Source organism: Saimiri boliviensis, chromosome 7, assembly GCF_048565385.1.
Source record: "Saimiri boliviensis isolate mSaiBol1 chromosome 7, mSaiBol1.pri, whole genome shotgun sequence".
Classification (NCBI taxonomy): Eukaryota; Metazoa; Chordata; class Mammalia; order Primates; family Cebidae; genus Saimiri; species Saimiri boliviensis.
In genome coordinates, this window is record NC_133455.1 from 86,483,451 (window position 1) to 86,510,571 (window position 27,121).

Sequence of the window (27,121 nt, forward strand, 5' to 3'; positions counted from 1 at the left end):
TAAAAAAAAAATTTATCAGATGCTCCTGGCTTATCTCATTAGAATAAATAGACATGACTGAATTCATAGCTCTGGAGACACAGTAAACACAATGCAAAATGTAATTCCTCAAATTGGAATAACGGATCTTTATTGAATAAATAACTAAATAATTAAAGCGTCTTCAAAGTGAGTATCATAGATTGATGATGAAAACCAACAGAATTATTCTGCTACTGGTAACATGGAAAAATAAAACAGCTAATAAGAACAACCAAAGTTTTACAGGGAGTTTAGCAGACTCTGGATCCTAGCCAAATTTCATAGCAGCCCAGAGTTTTCAGCTGAGTCCCAAAAATTTGAAGACAGAATCAATGCTCCTCTTGCATTTCCTAGACACAACTCATAAAATGATAGGTCCTTTTTAATGTCTAAGAATCTTGTTTAGTTCTCATTCTGCTCAGACTGAGAAATCTTCAGACTGAGAAAATGCCTGTCCAATCCCATCAACTGCAGTACATAACATTTTAACATCAAAAGTCCTGGAGCTGCACACCTCAGGGTCAGGCCAGCAGACTTTCCCAGTGTGATCTCATTCAAGGAATTGTGACTAGCTAATGACTTAGTTTGCTTCGGTTATCTAGATATCACCTGAATGCCGGCTACTGAGAATAAATCTCTTGTGTTTCCATATGCTAAAATAATTCCTCCATTCAAATACTCAACGGCATTTCGTCTAGTCACAGTTAAAGCACCTCCCTGTTGACAAGGCATTTTCTCGAAAGTTTCTGCAGACTATTTGTCCACACAGTACATACCTGTTCAGTCCATTCCCTGGGAAGTTCCTTTTGCCACAGCTTCCTCCTTAAAAATATTCCTACACCCATGCTGGTTTTGTATCTGTTCAGTTCAAATTTAGATTCATTGGTACTTTTCCACAGTTACATTTCTTGTTCGATTGATGTTTCCTTTTATTTATTCTGAAGTTTTCGACGTAAGACAAACAGGAATACCACCTTCTAAAATTACTACTATCCTACCATCCTCCGATGGAACATTAACGGGAAGCAATATTCTCCAAAGCTATGAAGCATACACTGCCCTAAATTACATTGCAGTCACTGCCCTGAGCTCACACATTTTTGAATAGAAAGGCTCCCAGGGATCTCTCTGCACTGACTGCATTTACTGCTTTAAAATATTTTTAACCCAGACGCTGAAGTGCCAGCCTTACAGTTCCTCATGCTAATCCCAGCTTGGGTGGCTGTTCTGAAGGGAAAGCATTCAAAACATTGTAACTGTGCGTCAACTTTGACCCTTTTCACTTACACATGAGACTCTTAAAAAAAGTTTGAATTCCAGAGGGAATCACTGAACTCTGACATGCTTAAAATTAGTTTTGTTTTACTGCCTTCACGGTGACTCAACAGGCCAATTTTCCAGACGCTTAGGACGTTTCTGCCCCTGAAGATTTCAGTTCAAGTCCACAGCTATGTTTGCCGGTCAGATCAGAACACTTTGTCCCAGGGTTTCAAGCAACAAATTCCCAGATCTCCATCTCTCTGCCAGATGTTGGCATTACTTGGTATTAAGCTGGATCTAACACACACACACACACACACACACACACACACACACACATACACTATACACAATAAGAAGACAGGCTGTAATATTTTTTCTTCCACTTAGAGCCTTTTAAGAAACCAAGTTTTCCACTCAAAATTCAGTCATGGGGAAATGTTTATCAGGATTATGTAAACATTACTTACTAGCCTAACTCCTACACACTAAAACGCTTAACTCTTTTGATTAGCAGTACTATGACATCTTTAAAATACGGTCTTTCTAAATCTATGTTTATCAGTGGGGAAAAAGCATGCTGGGATTTTATTTTCTAATCTGAAGCAGATTTTAGAAATTGTTAATGAAAGATAACTATATCACAAATGAACAATATCACATTGTTATATTTTCTCTCAATAGAATTTCAAATATGGCATTTGTTGTCAATTCATGGCAATTAATAAGTAACATCAATTTACCAAAAACCTAACGGTATAACGCATGTTCAGTTTGATTTAGTCCCTCAAAATTGATCCCCCCTTTAAGAAAACAAAACTTTATAAAAACAAATTAGCCAATTTCATTAATGTAAACCAACATGTTAAAAAGAACAAAGTACCTATAAGTTTGGAACAAGTGCCATATAAACCCTGTGCTTTAAAATTTTTAGAAAAGTCAAATACATGCATTCTGATAAGAAAAAAAAATGGGTAGTATGAAGCCAGAAAATAAAGAAATTTTAACACAGGTAGTAAACCAGGATAAAATAATTACTATAACACAGATTAGTGTATATAAATCACATACCATGTTAAACAAAAAGTCTTTATTGTCTCCAACTGTTCAGTTACCTATATTGAAAGGTGATGTTACAAAAGCATGTTCCAGAGCTTCATGTTCAAACACTGGTTTACACTTAAACCTATCAACTTTCAAAAGCTACCAATGACATTCTTAAAATGTAGACATTTGATCCCTATTGTACATTAAAGCTGGAAGTCAGACATTACAAAGATGGTACAGAAACTGACCACAGCAAAATTATCTTTTTAATTGTCTGCTCTCCTTAATACTCAGAAAAGAAAAACTACTCACCTAAGTTTCTCTGGCAAACATTTCTTTCATTTCCTACATATTTAAGAAGAAACACAATAAAGATGTTCAAAGTGGGAAGAAATGGTGAACTTCTGGATATGTATATTAACTTAGTCCTACTTCATTTTCATTTTACCCATAAGTCATTCAACACATAAACACTGAATGACCACAGAGTTCTTAAATTAAGAAAACATTTGGAATCCATTCAAGTTATTTTACATTTCAAACACATGTAACCATATGGGTTCTTTAGTGATGGCTAAGAAAACAATTTAAAAACTACTAATAGTTTTGAAAACTGGATCAATTATTTATATGAAGAGGTGAACTGAAATGAAAATTCCAAGCGCTACCAACCTACTAGTGCCTTCAAATGACATAAAAATTAATATGAATCATGTAAGATGCTGATGAATACACATACTTATAGATCAGACAGTCAATGGCAGTATTTAAATAAAATTACACAGAGATGTTCCCATGTAAGGACCTTATCTGAAGAATCTGCCAACATAGGATTAGCACTGTAGTTGCTTAATCCTTTAATTGTTTTAATAACAAAGTATACTGCTAATTATGTAAGGCTTTTGGCCTCGCATTCCAAAAGATGTATTCATATTTTATTTATATACGTTGTAAAAATTAATGTACACTTAAAAAGATAATGTGACTTTTTTAAACCAAGACACCTTGTCACCTAAGTTCAAATGTATTTTACCGTGTTCATGGTCACCTCAGAACACTACTCACTTAAAGATCAGCCATTATTCACAGTATTTTTCTTTTCCTTTGAAACTGTTTTCTAAGTCTGTGCACACACAGGCAGGCACACACACTTCTAAATATCCTCAATGGTGACAAATTTCATAATTTGAAAGTCAATTTTAGCCATTTTCATCATTTCAGAGACATTTATAGCCAATTCTGGTGAATAAAAAAAAAAGATGATGAATCTTGGTATAAAATGCGATTAGAGAGTAATGAGATGGATGTTTTAGTCAGGCTTGCAAATAATTCAAAAGACAATTTTGAGAGAGGAAGTTTTTCCAAAATGTTTTGAACAATGGCATCATTGGAAAAGGGGTTTTGCTTCTCTGGGTGACAATTTTGAAAACGACATTAATATGAATGCATAAATTATGATGCAATTGTTATTTTCAAAAATCAAACTCTGTACTTTTCAATCATACCCTGCACATATTAAATAGAGCAAATCTACATTTTTCCTTTAGATGACTATGTATGTGTATGCTGAAGCTTCCATTGGGTAAAACTAACCATAAGTTGGTTTGCAAAATATTATACATAATATAAACTTAACATAACCATTTTAATCTTTCAAAAAAGATGGCATGCAATTTTTTTAAAACCTTATTTTCATTGTCAGATATTTACAACAAGCTCCAATCTGTAGGCTTCTATAAACTTTTTTCTCCTATTAACAGTAAAAATCTGGCAAGAGCTCACTGTGGGATTATGCACAAAAGCTGCAAATTTAAACAAGGTGCGATCTTACACTTTTTCACACATTATTGTATCATGCTGCACCAGAACACTAATGTATGCACAGTTCCAAAATAGCTTGGGTTATTACTGCACAGCCTTGAAAACTACTAATATCCTGATGAGAGCACCTTGCAAAAGCTGCTCCTTTAATATTACACTCTGGTAAAAGGTTGCTTTCATTATTTGTATTTTACAATGGGAAAAAAAAAAATGAAGAAGTGTCCATGACATTGCATCACAATTCTGAGGCTTTATTTTTTAGTAGACCTTCATAGTTATAAAAGTTGTTTCATCAATATGACTAACTATGACAATGGGACTCAATACTATGTAATCGACTCAATTATGGAACAAGTGTGCTTTTTTCCTTAGCTGCCCTACTTTCCTTTAAGTCGCATTTGAATTATTGATGAAATTGCAATAAAGCATTTCTTTGTTACACATAGTTTAGAAGTAAAGAAGGATGTTTCATGGTTAATTTTTAGCCTCACGAGGATAAAATAAACACACTTGCTGCCCTTTCAAAGAAAGTCAATAGCATGGTATGAGCTTAAAAGAATGACTTTTCTTTTTTTTCCCTATTGTTTTGAGAACACAATGTGCTGAAACAGTGAACATAAATACGAATGTAAAAGGAGAAAATGGTAAAAGAGTAGAGTATAGAAAAGTCTGTTCCAGGTCTTCCTGGGTGATAAAAAGATTTAAACTAGGATAAATTTAGGCTTTGCTTTACCTCTAGTATTTCAAAGACCCATTTAGTCACATAGCAGGCCACGGAAAAACAGTACAATGAGTAGTTTTCAGAATAAGGACATTTCTTATTTAGGCTACTCTGATCACTACCTGATGTCCCTTTGTTCCTTTTTCCAAACGACAGCCAGAATAATCTTTCTAAATCGCAATTCTGAATATTTTCATTACTCTCCAATGCTTTTATGATTAAAAACCCAAAGGCTTAAGAGTACCAAGACTCGACCGGGTGCGGTGGCTCACGTCTGTAATCCCAGCACTTTGGGAGGCTGAGGCGGGTGGATCACGAGGTCAAGAAATCAAGACCATCCTGGTCAACATGGTGAAACCCCATCTCTACTAAAAATACAAAAATTAGCTGGGCAGGGTGGTGCGTGCCTGTAATCCCAGCTACTTGGGAGGCTGAGGCAGGAGAATTGCCTGAACCCAGGAGGCGGAGGTTGCGGTGAGCCGAGATCGCGCCATTGCACTCCAGCCTGGGTAACAAGGGCGAAACTCCATCTCAAAAAAAAAAAAAAAAAGAGTACCAAGACTCGACGTGATATGACTGCTGGCTCCTCCAACCTCATCCTTCACAGCCTCGGCCCCTCTTTTCTGTACCCTGCCCACACCGCTCTCCTGGTCTCTTCACAGTCCAAGCTTTAGCCCATTGTGTGCGTGCTGTTCCCCAATCCCTACTCACCCACAACTTCTCCACCTAGTTGGCCTTTAGTGCTTTTCATACCATACCCCAAATAGCTCGTCCTCATGAAAGCCTTCTGGGACTTCCAGAATAAATCCAGCTACTCTATATCTCCTTATAGCTGCCTGTACTTTTCTTCCATAATACACTCGATAGCACTTATCACTATACATATTTATAGTACAACGTTCTTAGCCAACCTACATTCCCCAAGTCGCCAGAGAAACTAATGTGCTCCATTTCTTCTGCAAAGCATACAATAGGCCTACGTGGCACCCTAATGGCAAAAAGCCTCCTCTACTAACTCACACAATCCTGCTCTCACCACTTGGTCTGTTTCACCCCAAGTCTGCTTATGTCATTTATTATTATAATCATATAAATTAATTGAATATGACCTAATTAGGGAAATATAAGAGCCAAAATGAATGTTTTATTGACACCAAATTGCATACTTTGGAAAGAATAAACGCAAACTGTTTGTAAAAACCACCATATTAGGTGTCAACTTCATAACATTGGGATGAAAACTTTTTAAAACTAGCAAATTCTGCACTTAGATTGCTTGCTAAATGCCTTTAGGCTCTTCTGACATTTTAAATAAATCAAACCTAACAACTGTTGAATATATATTAAGGGTGTGGCTTAGCCAAGAAGATACTAAGAGTCATTACTCAGGAGACCCATACTTAAGTCTGAGTTCTACATCGATTACTTGCCAAATTGGTAAACACTGATGAACAATAAAACACTGATAAATTAATAAAGCACACAAGTTAAAAATAATAAAATGTTAAATGTAAATACCATTTCTTTAAGATTCTATGCATTCATGATTTTTAAAAGAATGAACAATCCAGCTACCAGTCGCAACAATACTGGAGTACAGAGCATCTCTCTAGGCTATTGGTATGGTCAGCTGACTCACCTCCATCTTCCTCACTAGACTGGAAGCTCCGTAAGGGCAGGAACCAAATCTCTTCTGCTTACCATTGTAACCCCCTTACTCAATTCATACGTGACCAAAAATGGACTTTCAATAAAAAATGTTTGAATGAATGACTAAGAAGATTAATCAAATACAACATCGTTTATTTTAAATTACTATGAAGTTCAACATATGGCTGGTCATGGTGGCTCACATCTGTAATCCTAGCACTTTTGGAGGCCAAGGCAGGAGGATCATTTGAGATCAGGAGTTCCAGACCAACCCAGCCAACATGCTGAAACTCCATCTCTACCACAAAATACAAGGGTTACTCAGGCATAGTGGCATGCGTGTGTGGGCTAAGCTACTCAGGAGGCTGAGGTGGGAGAATCACTTGAACCTAGGAAGCAGAGGTTGCACTGAGATTCCACCACTGCACTCCCGCCTGGGTGACAGAGTGAGACTCTGTCTCAAAAAAATTTTAAAAATCAATATGCAAATGCAAATAGTTATAAAGAAATTAAGAACAAGTAAGAATAGAATCACTCGAAGATGTCAATTCATAATATTGTTCCGAGAGACAGTCTACACTCTTCACTAAATAATGGAAAGATCATTTGTACGTATAGTTTTAAAGAATCTTAATTTTAATTATTTTAAAGATAACATGCTAACATAACAAGGTTCTGCCTTTTAACTTATTAACTATATTTAAAATTATGTGATTAGGTTTCCTTGGGGACTGAACCATGATTACCATATCCTTATTAAGATATCTATATAATGGTTCCAAATCCAGCTACCTTTTAATTTTATCTATAATGGAAAGTAATAATAATGCTACCTGAAATGTATTTATCGCCTTTCTTCCAAGAAATTTAAAGCAGACAATATCTTGTGAGTAGACACTGTTAAATATAAAAAAAGAGAACATGACTGAAATGGATTTTTATTAGCAAAATAAAAGATTTTAATAAGGAAGCTATCTTAAGTTCAGGCACAAGATGACTCTAGGATAATTCTTATAAACGAGGCTGTTTTACCAGAAAAAAGCGTATAAACATTTAAAACTCCAAAAAGATGGGAAAGAAATTATTGTATTTATGGAAGGTATTGTCTTTTCAGTTTTTCTACTGCAGAGATGACACTAATAAAGATATCTTTTCATTATTGCAGTTAACTGATTTATATATTAATAAATCTGAAAAAAATAAAACAATGAAAGAACATTCAAAAGCATTCTGGGATATAAGGCAGGACATGTGTCATAAATTAGTGCCAGATATACAGAGGGGTAATAGTGTCAGTGTGGCCCCAACCTTTTAGTTAATGGTGGGAAATTGCTAAACAGGAGGAAATGCTAAGTCATTATGACCCCAGCTAGTGCAAACACACATGCAGATATACACGCACATGCATACACACACACATTCCCGCCGTGATTTCAGAAAACATTTTAAAGCATCCCAATTCTATTCTAAAACCTGATTTTTCTTCAGTTCACTTTTTTAATACTTGGAGCTCATACTACTTCATTTAAATAGCCGCATAGGTCAACCCCATTAAATTGCCAAATTTTGCCTACAATGCATTTTGTCCCCATTTAGTATATAACTTGTGCTTTAGAAATCTAGTTCGGTAGTATTCAAAGTGGGTGCAAAAAGAAGAAAAAGTCCAACGGCATATTAGAAGAAAATATTATAGCTTCTAATTACATTTCTCATTTTATAGATATTCTTTATTTCCTCTTTATCTTATCCCTTTTCTATGTATTTGCCATTAGTAGAGTAATATATTTTTTATTGATGGTTTATATAGATGATCAGAAAAATTAGGCAAGTACTGACTTAGATGCCCACCTGGGAACCTGAAAAAACTTAGGACTACAGTTTCTGGCTGATTACCTCTTGTCCACTGTCCTACCAACAATTAAAATGTTGCCTTGACATGGGGAGGGGAACATCACACACTGGGGTCTGTTGTGGGATGGGGGGCTACAGAAGGGACAGCAGGGGGCAAGGAGGTTGGGGAGGGATAACACTGGGAGAAATGCCTGATGTAGGTGAGGGGAGGGGGTGGAGACAGCAAACCACCATGGCATGTGTGTACCTATGCAACAATCCTGCAAGATCTGCACATGTGCCCCAGAACTTACAGTACAATAAAAATATATAAATAAACCAATAAAATGTTGCCTTGGTTTCATTCCCTAAAGAAATTTTTCTCCAAAGCCAGAAATTCAAGATGATCTACAAGGTTTTATTTGTTCATCTAATTACTAATGGATTGCCACTGGGACCCTCGTTTTCACAACAGGAAGAAGTTGATGTTAATGCTCTGCTCTCTCTTGTTTCACCATTTTGGCACACATAACAGTTTTCATGTGCTTGAGGAAATGGATTATGAATTGCATTGTCTAATATTTAGCTAAATTAACCCTCATGAAATGGACAAGGGGTTTAAAAAGATTTCCTTCTCAAAAAAAAAGGACAGATTTTTAAGTAATACTAATAACGCAAACATAAGTGAACCCAGGAAAATGGCAGAATTGCATCTCATGGGCCAAGTGCTAGTTCTCTGGCATCTGCATTTTAGAATTCTAAAAAATAGAGAAATTGTCAGAAAGGTTGTCTGCAGTGGTGTGGTGCCCAGCAGCACTTGCTGTGCCAGCCGCCAGGATTATTGGCTGCTGGAGGCTCCCAGCTCAGTGCCTTACCAAGAATAGCCCTAGCTTACAGTTGTGGCCCCTCCACAGGGATGGCCCACATCCCACCTGGATGTTCAATTGCAAACGCCTGGCTCTGGGTCTCCTTTCAGAACATCTCTGAACAGCCATCCAGTTCCAGAGCTTCCCATGGGCAAGCTGGAGCCTCAGCTGCATCACAGTCAGCATCTCCTACTGTCTGTCCTTTTCCCTCACCCCCTCACAGGTGGTGTCCCTGCAAACCCTCCCAGAAACTCACTGCATGCAAATCTACATGTCAGAGTAGGTCTCCAGGAAACTCTGACATGTCTGTTAGAGCCACCATCATTCAACCTGGACCTTGCTCTTGGTGTTTATTGGGCCCTGAATATTAACTAAAGTAGCAACACATGTACATAAACTATGACTGTCTGTGCATTTCTGGGCATGTGCGTGTATTCTGGGGGATCTGTGCTCTAACAATTCACCTGATGGAGTACCCCTAAAATATTAATACATCACTGGATATGCAAAGACAGCATTTTAACTGCTGACTTGAGCTAGTTTTCCTTTTTTTTTTTTTTTTTTTGCTTACTCTGTCATTCATTCACAAGCAAAACAGACCCCATTACTTAACAGTGTAAGTTTCCCCATGGCCTATATGACAGAATCTAGTGCATATGAGTCTGTAATAAAAAGATCACCTTGATCTAACCCCTGCCTACCATCACAGCCTCATCTCAGCCAGTCCTGCCCTGCTAACACCAAACTATCTGTAATTCCATGAACACAACATGCTATCTCTCGCTGCCAAGCCTCTTCACTCAGATTGTCCTCTCTTCTTGGAGCACACTCCCACTTTCTCAGAGTACCACCCCTTGCCTTGCTTAGCTGAACTCACAGCCTTAGCAAGGATAGGTTGGTGGGAGCAGAATGTCCAAGAGCAGGGAATAAGTGGCTGCTCCGTCTGCACAAAAGATAAGAAATCTAACTGATGAAAAGTTGGTGAGCCTTTTATCACCTGACTCCAACAACTGTAAATTCTACTAGTAATAAAATGGTCTTTGCACGAGGGCTGACTTCCCCCAGGGCCCGCTCTGGATATGCCGTATACCCGGTAAACCATGGCTCAGGAATTCAGTAAACACTGAGTACTTCCAGTAAAACTTTGGAAAGTTTGGACATAGGCCTTTCTTAACTCCAGGAAACAAAATAAGTTGTATTTTTTTTTTTTAATGGCAAAGTAATCAGTATGTAACGTGCTCAGGAATACACATGCAATATTTACACAGTCAAAGTAACTGTGTTACTGAACTGATTTAACAACAAAAAAAGAAATTATATTGGAACAATAGGAGGAAAAAATGTGTGGTTTTAGGAAGCAGACATAGGAGGAGTGTAGTATAAGGAGCCAAATAGTGGAAGTCAACTGATATCTAACATTTTTTTAATAAAAAAAAAAAAAAAAAAAAACAAGTAGTAAACATTTTACTTAGAAATACAGAATTGAAAGGAGTAGAAATGGAGTGGGTAGAGTTGTCAATAGGACAAAAATGCTCTCTTATTATTTAGCCTTGGGTTTTATATTATGTGCACACATTGTTTTAATAGGGACTTAACTGAATAATAAAATACTCAGCTCAGGCATCAGTTATCTTAGAAAACCTTCCCCAACCTCTCTTTGGTGCTCTCAAAATATTCTATCTGGGGTTATCTCTTTAGCACTACACTTATCACAATAACAAATAACCAGTTTCTGTTACTAGCTCCCCTATCAACTTGAAGTTCTTACAGACAAGTATCAAAATTTATTTAGACAGTATTTGTATCCCCTGGCAGAAATGAGACTTCAATTCAAATCTGAATTCAACAAATATTCACCGAGCTACAAGTAGACAAAAGTAGTAATAAGACACAGGGTTCTGACTTCAGGGAATTAAGTTTAAACCATAAACTGTTACTGTATATGGGGATTATGTGCCGGAGATTATTTTAAGTACTTTGCATTCATTCTATCATTAATTCCTCATAATGGTTTTATAAAGTAAATATAATTATACCCATTCTGCAGATGAGGAATCAGACTCAGAGCGCTTAAGTAAATAACCCAGCTAGAAAGGAAACTCCAAAACAGCAGTGTAATATTGAGCTACAGCATTGAGGTCCCTTGACACAAACTCACAATATATATCTCCCAGGAGACAAGACATGCTCAGGACACGATAACAGTATGCTACAATAGATGTCAAAAGCCATAAAGGTAGTTACAAATATAAGTGTCATCAGATCAGAGTGAGAGATATTCAGCTAGTATATTCGATGAGAATGCTGGGAAAGAGCAAAATTTAACTTGTAAATTAAGGGATTGGTAGGATTTTAGAATACCTATATGAGGGAGAAGAGTCGTATAAAAGGAAGACATAAAGAGGTGAAGGTAAATATGTATATGTAGGCAGTAGGCACTATATGTTCTCTGTCAAATTTTTCCCCACCAGCAGAGTCCCTGGGAACTAGGAGTATGGACTTAAGCACCTACTTTTTAAAGCTGTGAAACATGGAAATAATGGGAGATTACCAGAGGGAGCATCTCAATTGGTTAGCGGAATGGGGATGAAGGGTGGTACGAAGCATCCGAAACAGCGTGTTTGTTTCCAAAATCCTTCCTCTTGCCTTCCTCTCTTAACACTATTGCCATAGTCCAAGCTATGTTTCTCTGTGTGAATCATTTCAATAGCCTCCTTTCCAGCTCACCCAAATCCATTCATTCCTGCCTCTCTGAAATGCGATCCACTGGCTACAGGCACAAATTTTATTGTCCTCTTGAGAATCCTCAGTGAGTTTTTCATCACCCTTATTATGAAGACTCAATTCTATAACAGAGCTGAGAAGGCTTAATGATCTGATCCCAATGTCTCTCTACAACCCCATCTCCATCGATTTCCCTTCCACTCTGCTTTACCCACGCTACCCTTCTAATTCTAAAAACACACTCTTTTCCCTCCCTCTTGGAACCCTTGCACATGCGATTCCTTCCACCTTGAAAAATTTTTTTCTCCTGTCCTCATTACCTCATTAGCCATCTTTAAAATGTGACATCTTCACGGACTCATCCTCTAACTGCGCCTCCCGCAAATACATCAGAAACCTCTCTCATATGCTGTATAATCTTCTGTGAAATACAGTTCCACAATTTGCAATCACAAATGATAATTATTTGGTTGAAGTTTATCTTCCCTAATAGACTTTAATTCCCCATGTGCAAAATAATGCCTGTTCCACACACCACTGAATCTCTGCATTTAACATGGTGTCTGGCTCATAGTAGGTGCTCCATAAATATTTACTGATTACTGAGTGAATGAAGAAACAACAAAAAAAGAGAAAGCAAAAATAGAGAGCAAAGTGGATTGGGAACCAAGGAAAATCAGTTGACGAGGCGATGTAAAGCAGATAGAAAAAGTAATCCTGGAAGAAATCCATGAGTTCGACAGAGCCAGGTGTCAGAAGTGGCTTTTGTGCAATGGCATGGCTTCTGTATGAGCATTCTGAGAAGAGTTAATAGGGCTGACATGTTGCAGGTAGTCTGGGGGTCATCTGAGAAGCTCTGTTCAGCTTGAGCCAGATCATAAGGAAATTATTCTTGAAAGGAAGGTCTCAAACATGAGCCTGAAAAGACAGAGTTGGAGACATTGTAGAGCCCTTAAAAACCAGACTTCAGAATCTTAGTCACATCCCTGTGTGGTAGGCACTCTGAATGTCTGAGAAATATTTCTAAATATTAATAGCATGTCAGGAGGAGTGGCCTGATAGCAGTAAATAGAGCAGACTGTAGGGACAGATACTAGTTTGGGGAACTTTGCAGTGATTCAGGGTGAAAGAGGTGAGTATAGAAGAAAGGGGAAAATGCAAGCATCATTTTGAGGGATGACTTAACAGGACTTAAAATATGTTTTCTATGTTACAATGAGCAAGAGCTCAGACTTTGGCATCCGCCCACTCTGTGTTCAAATCTCGGCTATGCCACTTGCTAGCTGCGCTACTTTGAGCAAGCTGAGTCTCCTTGGCTGTGTAATGGGACAGCATCTGTACCTATGTCGGAGTTGTTAGGAAAATTCAATAAAAATAAACTGCTTAGCACAATGTCTAGCAACAATAATATATCAATCAACATCAATGTCACCTGTGCTTTCAAGTGAGACAGGAGCAGGGGCACCATGATGGTACGCCAGGGAGGAAACGGCTTTTGGCGGACAGGTCTTGATGTCATAAGAAGACGGCCACCTATGTTGTTAACTCCTGTCTTGGCCTCTGCCGATCTTCCTTATAACCCATTTATCTTTCCGGCTTCTGCTCTGGACTCAAGCCAGACACAACCTCTGCTGACCCTTTTAGAGACCTCATCTTTCAAACCGTTTGAGCCATTTCTAAACTTTTGCCTGCAACATTTATTTCCAACTTGCCCTCTTTTTCTAACCCTGCCCCCTAGAAGCAATCCTAGATACTAAACTCCACGGCTAAATACACCACTTTCTCTTCCGAAGACATGTCAGAAAGAGTGTTTTGAAAATAAGTGCAAAGTTAAACTTGGTTAACTTGGTTTCTTTCCTTCCTTCCATCCTTCCTTCTTTCTGTTTCTCTTCTCTCTCTCTCTTTCTCTCTCTCTCTCTCTCTCTCTCTCTCTCTCTCTCTCTCTCTCTCTTCTTTCTTTCTTTCTTTGACAGAGTCTTGCTCTGTTGCCAGGCACCAGGCTGGAGTGCAGTGGCACAATCTCGGCTCACTGCAACCTCCGCCTCCTGGGTTCAAGCAATTCTCCTGCCTCAGCCTCCCGACTAGCTAGGACTACAAGTGCATGCCACCACACCCAGCTAATTTTTGTATTTTTTAGTAGCGATGGGGTTTCACCACGTTTGCCAGGATGGTCACGATCTCTTGACCTTGTGATCCACCCGCCTCGGCCTCCCAAAGTGCTGGGATTACAGGCGTGAGCCACCGTGCCTGGCCAAACTTGGTTTTTAAGAGTTAACAGAGAATGATTATTTTTTTTTCCTCCAAGGATAGGTAATAGCATCAGATTCTGAAATTAAGCACAGCAGGAAGAAGGAGGCTGCATGGATTTCACAGAGTATCACAGGCCTCTGCAATAAAGCACTTAAAAATGCCTTGTATTGCTAATTCTTTACACAATCTCCTTTTATTTCCAAAGCAGTATGCAGGGCTTGAGCCATGAGACATGCATTGATGTTAACATTACACTGCTTGAATTAGAGCCATTTTTCTACTAAAACTCAGGCTGCATTTAGAATTACTTTTTACCTTTCGCCCCGCCCCATATATTTTCCAGATCAAATGAATGGTTGCCTCTTCTAACAATGCTGAACCCACTTTTGCAGTCATTACCTTAGCAAACATCCTTCCCCTCAAGATTCCAATAACCAGGCCTTGACCTGTATGGGAAATCTGCCTGCTTAAAGATCTCTGGATCACATGTCACTGGGAATTCTAAGGGAATGAGAGCGACTCTCTTCTTTCAAGTTCCATCTCCCCCCAGCCCCAAGCCAATACTCTTCATTCATTCATTGAATTATTCATCAAATACTTATTAAATAGCTAATATTAGCAAGACACTGTGCTGGGCACCCTGGTGGATTTTCATAACAGTAAAATGAAAGTGGAGTTGGCCACAAAGCACTGCTCAGTGACAGACAAACAGTCAGATGTGGACCTTACTGAACCTTAAATAGATTGTCTAAGAATGTGCGGTTTTATGAAGATCTATTATTTCCACGATAGCCAATCTATTGGCTAGCATTTGTAAAGGTTTAGCTTCTCTCTTTACAAGATATTTTTGTATAACGTAAATGCTTTTTTTCCTCCGTCTATGCGGAAGCTCTGTCATTTGTTCAATAAATATTTGTTGAGTGCTACGATCATAGGGAAAACAAAACAGATCACAGAAAGAACAAATAGACAAGGTCCATATCCTCATGTAGTAACTGTGATCCCAAGATAACAGACACAGTGGACTCATGTTTTGATCCCATACAAACCTCAGGTTAGTGTTTTTCATTGTTTATTTGTTTGCATAAAAAGCACTTTCCTGTAAGGACCATATTAGCCTAATTAAAACCCTGTCCTCGTGTTATCTCACCAGGACTCCTTTTCAGCCTACTCTTTCTCGCCTTCTCTATCCATAGTAATCATAATCAAACTATCTTAGTCTATTTTCTACACACTGCTCTCTCCTTCTGTGTGTTTTTATTCATTTATTAAACAAACATCTTTAGGCACCCACTATGTCCCAGACTGCATTATTTGGGACACAGAGCCGGATAAACAGATCAACCGCTTGTATTCCATCTAGTCTCCTTCAGTTTGACTTGTTAAAAAGTTATTTCCAAGGTTAGAATACATATAACTGGCCCCGGGGCCCCCTTCCCCACACTGCAACCCCTAGATTCCTTATGTCAGGGTCCCCTTACTCTTGACTTTAAGCATGCTAATGTTTTATACACTCAAATTACTAAAGGTTCTTTAAATTTTATTTTAGAACTCCTAAAACCACATTATCAAAAAAAGTCTAGCAGTCCAACAATCAGTTGTGCTTTATCTTGGCACTACCACTATTCTGTGAGCATCTAACTTAAATTCCATATGCCATATATATATAACTTACTACCAAACTAGATCAATGAATTTTTTTTATCACTGATTCCCAAACTTTTATGTGCAAAAGAATCACCAGTCATGCTTGTTAAAAATGCAGGGTTACAGGGCTACACCCACAGAGATTCAGGTTCTATATGGCTGGGATGAGACCCAGAAGAGCCTATTTTTAACAAATATCCCAAGTGGTTTTCAACTAACTGACTGGATGATCACCTTTGAGAGACACTGTTCTGCAATTTCCTTTGATGTCAGTTTTTATGTATTCAGAATCTCTGCTTAAAGTCATAAAATATTTCCCCTTAAGCATAAGCAACACGCATCTGTGTGTTCAATGAAGATTTTTTTTGGTGACTCTATGGATTAGTGGATACTTGATAATAAGCAATATTTAGAGATGGCTTTATAGGCCGGGCACGGTGGCTCATGCCTCTAATCCCAACACTTCGGGAGGCCAAGGTGGCAGATCACTTGAGCTCAGGAATTGGAGACCAGCGTAGGCAACAAGGTAAAACCCCATCTCTACACAAAATTTAAAGCAAATTAGCTGGGCATGATGGCACATGCCTGTGGTCCCAGCTACTCAGGAGGCTGAGGTGGGAGGATCACTTGAGCTTGGGCAGTTGAGGCTGCAGTGAGCCATGATTGTACACCATTGCATTCCAGCCTGGGTAACAGAGAGATCTTGAAAAAAAAAAAAAAAAAAAAAAAAAGCAAGAAAGCAAGCAAGGAAGAAAGAAGGAAGAAAAAAATCACTTTACAGTTCAGACATGGCTTTCAATAACCATTTCTCCTTTCTTCCTCCTGTCTCATGTGATAGGTGGGTATAGTGAGTGCTCCCATTTTACGGAAAGAAATCCCTCACCAACACCTTGTGATGGAAGAGAGTACAAGTGGAAGAATCAAATAGACTGAAATTCAGTCAATGACTATCCTGCTCACTAGAGCTGAGGAAGATGGGCAAGTCACTTGACCATTGGAGTCTGTTGTTCATCTGTGAAAAGGTGCTAATATCCATCTGATAGGAGGGCTGGGAGGGTTAAATGAGATTATCCATGTACAGCATTTAGCACCCATCCTGGAACACAGTAAACACTCAACAGCTGTTCATTTTCCTACCTCCCCATCATGCAGCCTTGACTCAACATGAAACTTATCTTGCAAACTGTGCTCACTCAGCAATGATGTATGCAGTTGCTGCTCTGTTCCAGGCATTATGATTCTGCTAGGACTACAATTCAATGCCCTCAGGGAACTTACCTTCTAACTGGAAATTCTTCATGTCACCCTACGGTTACCAGTTTCAAGCCAGGCAGCAATGTATTTAGCACACCTCTCACTTCATGCAGCGAGACCAACACAAAGCAGATTGGACAGTGGTGCCATGAAAATGTAGAATTTGTGGTAAGAGAAAGGTTAAGAAAAGCACAGCAAGGAGTGCTAGGTAAAAGGAGGAGAGGAGAGCTAGGAAGAGGAGAGCCTCTGGGTGGCCCCAAGAAGTCTCTAAAAATAAATAGAATGAAATTCTACAAAATGTCTTTACATGCTGGTGTATCTCTATCTGTTAGTTTCATGTGCATTAAAATGATCACTTTGTTTCCGGGTTAAATATGGAAAAGACACTCCTAATCAGTTAGTAGAGAAGGTATGTGGCGATGAGGCTGAGAATGAAGTAAGAAAATTCAAGACACAATTATAAGAAATAGTGTACACATCTTCAAAAGCAGTTCCCAGTGCAAGAGTACACCGATGAGACTGATTCTGCCAGACACCTGTGAAAGAGTGCCAGTGGTGCAGAGGAACACCAAGCATCACGAGAACTAGCGTGCAAACCAGTCTACTCCCAATAGTACACATCAAACAACGTCAGCCTCTCAGTAGTCTGGAATTACACTGGTACATCTAGGCAGAAGATTTTGCCATAGTTCCTAAACCAGAATGGGGATGAGCCAGCAACTATGGAAGGTATAAACCTGCCACAATGGAGAATTAAATCCGAAGTTTAGTGAGGCTCACCATCCAGGAAACACACCGTCAAAGTATGAACATCTTTTTCCTTTGCTCTCACAAATGTTAAATTTGTCAGCCTTTTTAAGTAGAGACGTCGAACAACCCATGCTCACTCTTCAGGAAAAAATTATGCCAAAAGCTTCACAGTAAGCAGTCCTTATCCTGGGCACAGATTCCCTAGAGGAGTCCCTTGTCTGAAGAACGTGTCAAAAATTAGCTCTCTTTTCCTGCCTCCCATCCTCCTCGGATTCCGAAGTTGTCCCAGGGCCAGTTTCCCACAGAACCACCTAAAAATCTGGGTCAAAATATTAGGGGTCCCAGGAAACCTACTGAAACTCACAGACTAAGTGGATGTCTTCTTGTATCCAAAAAGAATGCTTCCTTGCATACACAAAAGTATTGCTCTCAATCACAATCCTGATTACCAGTCTGGCTGAGTCTAAATGACGTGGTCTTCATCCTCCACCGCAACCACCTCCCCCCGACTCTGGCCCAAAAAAATAGCAACAACTCAATTCTCAGTCCAATAACGTCTTCTCTCAGATGTTGTTCTCCCAGTGGGTAGAAGAATGAACTACAGCAATGCCACCAGCTCCTCTACAGTTTCTTTTAATTTAAAGTTACAACAGGAGGGAAGAAAAGAGACTTTCTATTAAGGGACAACTCCCTGAAGGGGCTCTTAGCTGACAATCGAAGGACTGCTCATGGCAGTGATCAAATCTAAGGCAACAAAGTGCTGGTGGCTCTGTGACTCATCACAGCAGGAGCTCGCGCTGAGGGCCACTTGAGTTCAGTGCTTTGTGGTGCTGCAAGTTGGTTCAGGAACAGTAACACAGGGGAGCAAAGACTTGCAAGGTGTTTGAGGCTTAAGATAAAATGCTGACTTCCAGTGCGTTGCTACTCAACTGAATAGAAAGCCTAGAGAGGTAAGGAAATGAAGAGAGTTCTGCCTCATGCTTTAGGGCCAATTACCTGAAGACGGTCAAGGTCAGTTGGTATAGCTGGTATATAGTTTATACTCTGATTAAAAAAAAATAAGAATTAATGGATGAGAAATGTACTGACCTATTTTTAAATAAGCATAAAGACGGCTGCTTGCATAAACGATGCCTTCCAATTATACAAAATATCCATTATTTAAATATGTTTACAATAACCTGATGAAATGTATCTATACCTTTCAGATGCATTTTGTGAGTGCACTGAAAAGAGTGCAATATACATTGGGCATTTCCTCCAAGCTACAAACAGTACTATGGACTTAGAGATGATCTCATATAACCTCATTTAATTCCAATTAGTGAGGTGATACTGCCATTACACTCATTTTGCAATTGAGGAAAACAAAGCTCAAAGAAACTCAAAACTCAAAGAGATCTCAAAGAAATGGCTAGGTCTCGTGTGTGTAAGTATGAGTGTGTGAGTTTATGGTGTGTGTGTGTGTGTGTGTGTGTGAGAGAGAGAGAGAGAGAGAGAGAGAGAGAGAGAGAGAGGTTCACCTGTCCAAAGGTACTGCTAAACTGGGCTATACTGCCAAACCACAGATATACCACTCAGATCTCCTGTTTTGAGAGTGTAATTGACTTACGTCCCCAACTGCCTCCCCTATAGCTCTAGCACCATTTAGGCACAGAGGCCATGCTTCCTGCAGCTGCTCCCAGCCAATGACTGACAGTGATGAATCCTGATACAGGCCATTATTTCAACATAGATGACTATTCCTTCCATTGGCTGACTCTTATTTGCCTAGCCAAACCTTTCATAGACTACACTATAGTCAAGCTTCTTTCTACTCAACCCTCTTCCTTTCCCCCTTTCCTTGCATAAGTGTCAAACTTGCCTCATGGTCAAAAGGCCCTCCTGGCCTTGTTCTGCTCTCTCCCTTGATAAACTTCTTACATGTCTAATCTCATCTTGGTATCTGCTTCTTGAGGAACCCCAATTAATGCAAAATATACATTTATTTGCTGTTTTAAGAAGGCTTTCCTTTATCTTTGCTCAGTTATAGACAAATTCTGTTTCAGTAAGACGAGAAAACAACCACTAATTTCTCCATGTTACTTTACATCACGTCTTCAAACCAGGCAATGGTATATTTATGGTGCCTTTTTCCTTGGACCCAATTTAAATAAACAAACCAACCTACAAGTTTCTCTTTGAAAGAATGTTGACCCCAGAGAGCAAAACATTGAAAAATCAGATGGATTTCTTTTTCCACAAAAACTTTCTCCTTCTCCACAGGTACTATAACTTAATATAATGCAGAGGTGAATGATTATCAATGGATTAAATCTCAATAAATTTTCACTAGTTCATATTTGCTAACAGGAAATCAAAAAGATAACAAGGGGAGAAATCTACAGAATTAGGCCCTGAAGTTTTTATTCATCCTTACCTATTATGTAGGGTGAAAATGTTAATTACTGAAGGAGCACTTATATATGAATAAAAGATAGAATTCATACTTGCACCAAATACAGCATCTTAATAAAATCACATTGTCAGAGATCATATATAGACGTTCACTGCATCACTATTTTAAAATGTTGATCTCAGCTTCAAGAAAGTGATACATTTTTTCTTCTCAGACTCAAATAATTTCAAAGTAAGTACAAAATAAGGCTTCAAACATTAATGATCAGAACCTAGACTTGACTGGGAGAGAGAGCTGAGTGTAGCTAACATTTATTGAGCACCTAGTTCATGACAGACACTATACTGGCATTTCACAAATAGTATTTAATGTAATCCAAACAATATCCCTCTAAGAAGACCATCAGAATTTGCAGCTTAAGAGGTTAATAAAAAAGGAGGTAGAACCCTGAAATCTCTAAATAAAGTTTTGGATGAATCACAGACCTACAATGAAAAACTCCAAATGAGATGGCCTTTCTCCTGTCCCAGCTCTTCCCGAATTCCCTCACCTCCAGCAGTTTAATTGGTATTGAAGTAGGAAAAAAGTGCCTTAAGCTACCAGAGACTATGAACTGGATGTCAAACTAACGTCTGCTCATCCCTATGACTACTGTATTATTTGTACTCTATGTACATAGGATATCATATAACCATAGAGTAGTTGAATGACATGCAGCTGAGCATCAGAGATACAATCAGGTCTTTGTTTGGGGGTGTTTGCTCTTACTTATCATGAACTTTAAGCAACAGAAAAGGAACGGACTCGCGCTTGTAGACTTCAATGCTACCATCACTAGTACTCACCAAGACACATTTTTATGGCTCAGTTTTTAAGCATGGTTATTTACTGGTTACTTACATGTATTCACATTTTTCCTAATTTTATCAATATGCTGCCCCAACTGAATGTCAACCTTAACTGCAAGTAAAATCATTAGTTGCCTATAAGGTGTGATTTGAGTGGTACTGAAAAAGTCCTCATGCTTATAAATATTTCTTCCTGGAAGCTTTCCTTGATACCTGTAATTGCCACAAGTTTATCTCTATGGAATTAGACGGTCATAATAACAAGAATAATAACAGTAATAACCTGTAGTTTGAGAAATAAACCATACTGAACTATTAATAACTTTAATTAGCTATAGGCCAGAGGTTAAAGGGGGCAAATGGGGCAGGAATTCAGTAGGCCCCATCAAAGCAAAATGGAGTGTCAAGGGCCCATCCCGGAAGGTCAGGATCCTCACTGGGAAAGCATTCAAAAGTCCCATGCAGGCAGCTAAAGGAGCAGAGCTCTGGAGGAAACAACCCCCCACCCCAAAAAAAATTCCCCTGACTCACAGTTAGCCTACCTTTGACCTTGACTCAATTTTAAAGACAAGAAAATTGAATTTGGTAAAATGTATTAAATAGTCCTATAGAAATGTCCCCATATGGCCTGGCTAAAAGGATCTAGAAGTGCCTGATTGTCTGCCCTGCGACTGAGCCTGAAGCACTCCATTTCTCCACTCTTAAATATCAGAATTCATCATATTAAAGCAAAAGGTTAGATCTTTGCTTCATATTTTTAAAAACTTGATTTTACTCTTTTATTAATGGCAACTTTTCATGCAGATGAACTCTTGGTTAATTTAAGATCATTAAATTACTTCTCCACATTGGAAATCCCTCTCATAAATATTAGGTATGAGTGATTATTTACGTTACATCACACACACAAGGTAAACAACAAAGACTCCACTCACATTTGAGAATCATTTACTATTCCAACTCCCCAAGCTCCCCCAAATGGGAAATGGAATAACCAGACTGATCATAATTGGATTAAGAACCATAATTCTTTAATTCATTCATCAAATTGAGGCATTTGGAACAGTTTATTTACAGAGTTGTTTAGACAGTTTTGTGTGGTGTTTTTTAAGATAAACCAAAATGCCTTTCTGAAATAAGTTTCAGATCCCAAATCATTAACATATGAAAACCAAATGTAGACAATTTACAAATGGGTGTTTTAAAACAATGTTTGGAACAAAATTGGACTTTTATTTCATTAACTATCTAGAAATCTAAGTTCAGGCTATAGTTTATTTGAAACAGCCAAGCACTTTCTTCGCCTTTAAAATAAATCTTTATTTCTCAGACTAAAAAATTGTGACCAGTGTGTGAGGGAATGCATTTGACTCCAGGCCTAGACAAATAAGTTTCCAGGTAACTCTCAGAACTCTAATTATAGCATTCTCTACCATTGAAGTTGACAGGATATTGGGTGAATCATCCAAGTTATGCCAATCAATTACATCCAACAATTATACCTGCTGGGAACCTAAACAGTGTTCAACATTAGAACTGTCCGTTACTTGAAATCCAGTGTATTTTAGCATATTAGGAAACATAAATTTTGTCCTGTAAGTTTTTTAATATATTTAATCTGAACAGACCCTCAAATCAATGATTACTTATCACTCAGGAAAAGAACAGAGCTTTTTCAAGAAGGCAGTACATCCCTGTAAGCATGATACCATATATTAAACCTGCTTTGTAAGTTTAAAAAAAAAATCCTTAAGCATTTAAATTCATTCCTTTAACTAGAAAAAAAAAATTAGAAATTTAAATCCTCATCACTCATAACTCACCCCCACTGAGGACAACAAAAAAGATGCCAACATACCTGAGCATAAACTTCACTCTTTTGCTATTTACTATTTATATACTCCACAGATAGCATCTTTCTAAATGTATATTCATTTTTTTCTTTCACCAAACCACGTGTCAGTCTAAACAGGATGTGCACTTACATGTCCTAGAACTAAGTTAAGAATTAGCCATTGGACTTGAAATGCCTAGTTATTTACCAGAGGTTTGGGAGTTTTGAATTCTGTATACAACGTGCCATTCAATCAGAACTTTTTAAGCTCAACAACAAAACTAATACAAGGTTGCCCTATTAAGAACTGAAGTTTTTCCTGTATTGAGTTATATTTGCAAGTCTGTGTCAAAGTGGATCAATACTACCCATTCAAAAAGGCTACAAAATGAATTTTTTTAAACCCACAGCAAACAAAAAACTGTTGATTCTTCAGGAACAAGGTTGTTAAGAAGAGAAGACCACTAGAAAGAAAGGGGCTCGGTAGAGAAAAAATTTCAAGAGAGTATGCTACTATGTAATTAACACAAATAACTAAATAATTATGCACATCCCTTCCCACCCCCACAATTAAATGTTTTTAAACAACTCATGTGATGAAAGATCTACCTTTTAGGCAAACAAAAGCAACCTCTAGCAGTTTAAGGATTTAAGGCTGTATTGCATCAGTTTTAAGTGATGCTTATGATTTTTATCTTGTATAGTTCTGAAGAATAAACAGTTGATGGCATAATTTGCAGGAGAACTTTGCACAGTGCCTAAAAGAACTTCCACTGTAAGTACTTATGATTTTAAATCATTGTGGCTGAATTTATCTAGGCTTCTGCCTGGGAGCTATATTTAAATCAGGAAGAAGCACCCCTAGAAACTTTGTTCCATGTATCTGCATTTGAAACCAGATTCCTTCCCTATCTGAGCTAACAGCAATTCTCATACAGCTGAATTCCTTTAAAATTAGACAGATCAAAATTTAGCAGTTCTGTAAAGACTCTAAGAAATCGTCCTCTTTTTAAATGCTATAAAAGTCAAACTTGAAAAACATTTCCGTATACTTTAAAGCCATCTGGCCCTTAACCTAATCACTCTTGGCCATCAAGCCTCACTCCAGTAATCCTGATCAAAAATCTCCTCTGGTTTTTCTGATGGAAATGTCTATTGCCTACAAATGTTTCACGTGCCTACTTCATTGGCCTGTTTGTGTGTGTTCGTGTATGTGTTTTCAGGGGACTAGGGGGCGATTATTTATCGAAAGCAAGGAAACAAATCACTGTCCAGTCCCTTCGCAGATTCCCACACTTACTGCCCCAAATCCCACAGATTTCCCTTGGTCCTGCCCTTGGCTAAAGAACTGGGCTGAGCCAGAAGGCAGTCCCTGGGGACATCTCCTTAAGCCTTTCTTGACAAACTCCTTTGGCTGTCTGGATATGTGAGGATCTCAACTGGGTTCCAGCAAATCCCTAAACTTTTGTAAGAAAGTACAGCTGACTGCCACCCAGAATGCCTGGACAGCCTGGCACCGAGTGTAGGGCTCTGCATATTCACAGGACTCCTGGGCTTGACCTGCTTTAGCTGAGAAGGGAACACATTAAAATGAATTCACATTCATCACATTCTGAATTTAGTCACAGAAACCAACGTCTTCAGAAATTCACCAGGGTCAATCTATTTATTAATATAGTCGCTTTGCAAAGTGTAGGGAAAATGACTAGTAAAAAAATGTAAACAGTGTTCCGTGTGCATCCGATCAATACTCAACAAACTGCGGCTCTCCAACGCAAACATTTCCAAATCCAATTTGATTTCAACTCGTATAACCTCTTTTCATTGCTTCTTACTGCTGTAGCCCCAAAGTGCAAGCGAGATTTCCCAAACCCGCGCTTAAAGTGACACAACACGTGAGTGGTCTTCACTTGGTACACTGAGGAGGGCGGGGGAAAGTAGTTGCAATTAAAATTAAAGCTTCCGGTCTCTGAAATCCCTAGAATCCTGAAGGATGAGACTAGTTTCCGAAATTCCGGGTGGGAGGGAGGGCGAGTGGTAGGGAGAAGGATTGCAGAAAGCGAAACAAAAAGGCGAAAGAGTCGGGAGGTGGGGGTGACTAAGGTTAGGGGGTGGGCCGGGGGTCGCTCTGATATCCTAGAAGGGTTAAGGGGCTTTGTCCAACTTTTAGGGTCTGGCCTTGGACGTTCGCAGAGATGCCCAGCGCTGCCCAGGGTTCTCCCCGCACTCCTGCCCTCCTCTCATCACCACCTCCACCGCCACCACTTACAAAACAATACCAGCAACAGTACGCAGGCTTCCCAACAAAAATAGAAAGTTATCCCGTCTCCAGGTCGGGGTCCAAGCCCGCGCCCCAGGGTCCGCCGGCCAGCCGCCCCCGGGGATGACAGGGCCACTCCGCGCCTTGGGCCGCCTCCCACCTCTCCGTCACCCCCAGCCCAGTCCCCCTCCCTCTGTACTTGAGGAAACTCCGGCGGCGGCCCCCTCCCTCCTCCGCGGCTCTCCAGCTGGAGCCGGGAACGAGTGCTGAGTGGCGGGCCCGGCGAGCGGCAGAGGGGAGCTCTGCGCCTTGGAGGTCTGCCCACAACAACATCGGGACGAACAACAAAGTTAAAACGCAGCGATTCACGCACCTTACCCGGTCTCGTTAATGCCTCCTCCGGCGTGGGATGCAAAGTGGCACAGAGGCGGGCTGGGGGCCCCCGGGAGGAGACTGGAGATGGGTTTTGGTGGCTCGCCTTTTTCACTCTGTGTGTGTGTGTGTCTGTGTGTGTGCGTGTGTGCCGGTGTGTGTGTGTGTGCGCGCGCGTGTCCCTCTCTCTCCCCCCGTCTCTCGCTCGCTCGCTCGCTCGCTCGCGCTCCCCGTGTTGCTCTCAAGGACGAGGTGAAATCCCTTTGCTGGTCATGAGGCGGCTTCAGAGACAAACAACACAATGCGAGTGCAAATAACAAAAGGCAAAAAGACAGTAGGAACAATGGGGGAGGCGAGGGCAGCGCACCAGCCGGCGGTCACCGCGGCCCCGACGCCCGCCCCGGGGGGTGCGGCGGGGGCGGGGGCGGGCACGGGGGCGGCGCCGGGGGCTCCCGCTCCCTCCAGGTCGCCCCCGATCTCCCGCAAGCCCACCCTGACCTCCTTCCTGCAGCTTGCTGCCCGGCCGCCCTCTCTATCCATCCGAAGGGAGCGAGCCCCAGAGTTTTCTTCCCCGTCTGCTGCAGAGTAACTAGATTGTAAATAACGCGGCGATTACCCACACCGTGCAGGAATTTTTTTTTTTTTTTAATCTGCCCTCCACTTAAAGGAGCGATAAAAATGAAATGGCAGGAGTGGAAGGAGCCAGGGAGAGCGGGATATCTCTAGATCTCGATGGAGCTCGCATCTATAAATACGCATTCATGTTTAGTCAAGTCCCTTTGTCAACTTCTTCCCGGCGCCCGAGCCTCAGCCGCTGCCCTGCGCCCAGGACCGGGCCCCTCCCGGCCCCCCAGTCCGGTGGGCAGGCGGTCCGGCCGGCTGCGGAAGGGATCCGCGGAACCTTCCGGGAGAGGAGCCGCGGGCTGCCGGGCAAGGAGGCTGGAGCCGCGAGAGGTTCGGCTGCTGAAGCGGCCACTGCCTCCCCGAGCCCGGCTCCGCGCCGCGCGTCCCCGCCGCTGGCACAGTGCACCCACCTACTCCTTGGGGATTGGGGTGGGGGAGAAAAGTTTTGAGGCGCTCTCATCTCTGCCTCCGGGGTGGTTGAACTGGTTTGGTGTTGAGCGAAGCCAAAAACAAAAACACAAAACCAACACCCGCAAACACACACACACACACACACACACACACACACATACAACCCAACCCAATGCCGGAGAACCAGGGAATGAAATTTACTGATATTTAGGGAGAAATAAGGCTGGGCGCTGGGCTCCGACTCTCTCTTCCGCGACACGTGAGTGGGCGCGTGGAGCCGAGAGAGACCCTCAGCGTCCCATTCCCATCAGAAAAAACTCCGTTGGTGATGCCCTGAGCAGAAGCTGCGGGGCTGATTTAAGTGTGTGCTCTGACAGCTCCCGGGCTGCTCCGGCGCTTATCTCTTCTAATCTTACTATCATTGACTTAAAACAGCTGCCGGTTTGCCAGGGGAAAAAAATCCTATTAAATCTCAAACCAGGGTGGGGCGGGGGCGGGGGTTCCTGACAGTGATCTTCCCAGAGCTGGTGTCC

At 40.3% G+C, this 27,121-nt stretch overlaps 1 protein-coding gene across 8 annotated transcripts in view; it reads right to left on the minus strand.

The window, feature by feature from the left end:
• Window positions 1–26,435, minus strand: part of SOX5 (SRY-box transcription factor 5) — a 1,015,292-nt gene extending 988,857 nt beyond the window's left edge. For 3 of the 8 annotated variants that reach the window (XM_074402914.1, XM_074402913.1, XM_074402907.1), the window contains exon 1: window positions 25,555–25,927. The gene's annotated coding sequence lies outside the window, so the exon portion shown is untranslated. The other 5 variants (XM_074402908.1, XM_074402910.1, XM_074402911.1 and 2 more) reach the window with 4 other exon arrangements.
• Between the last annotated feature and the right edge of the window lie 686 nt (window positions 26,436–27,121).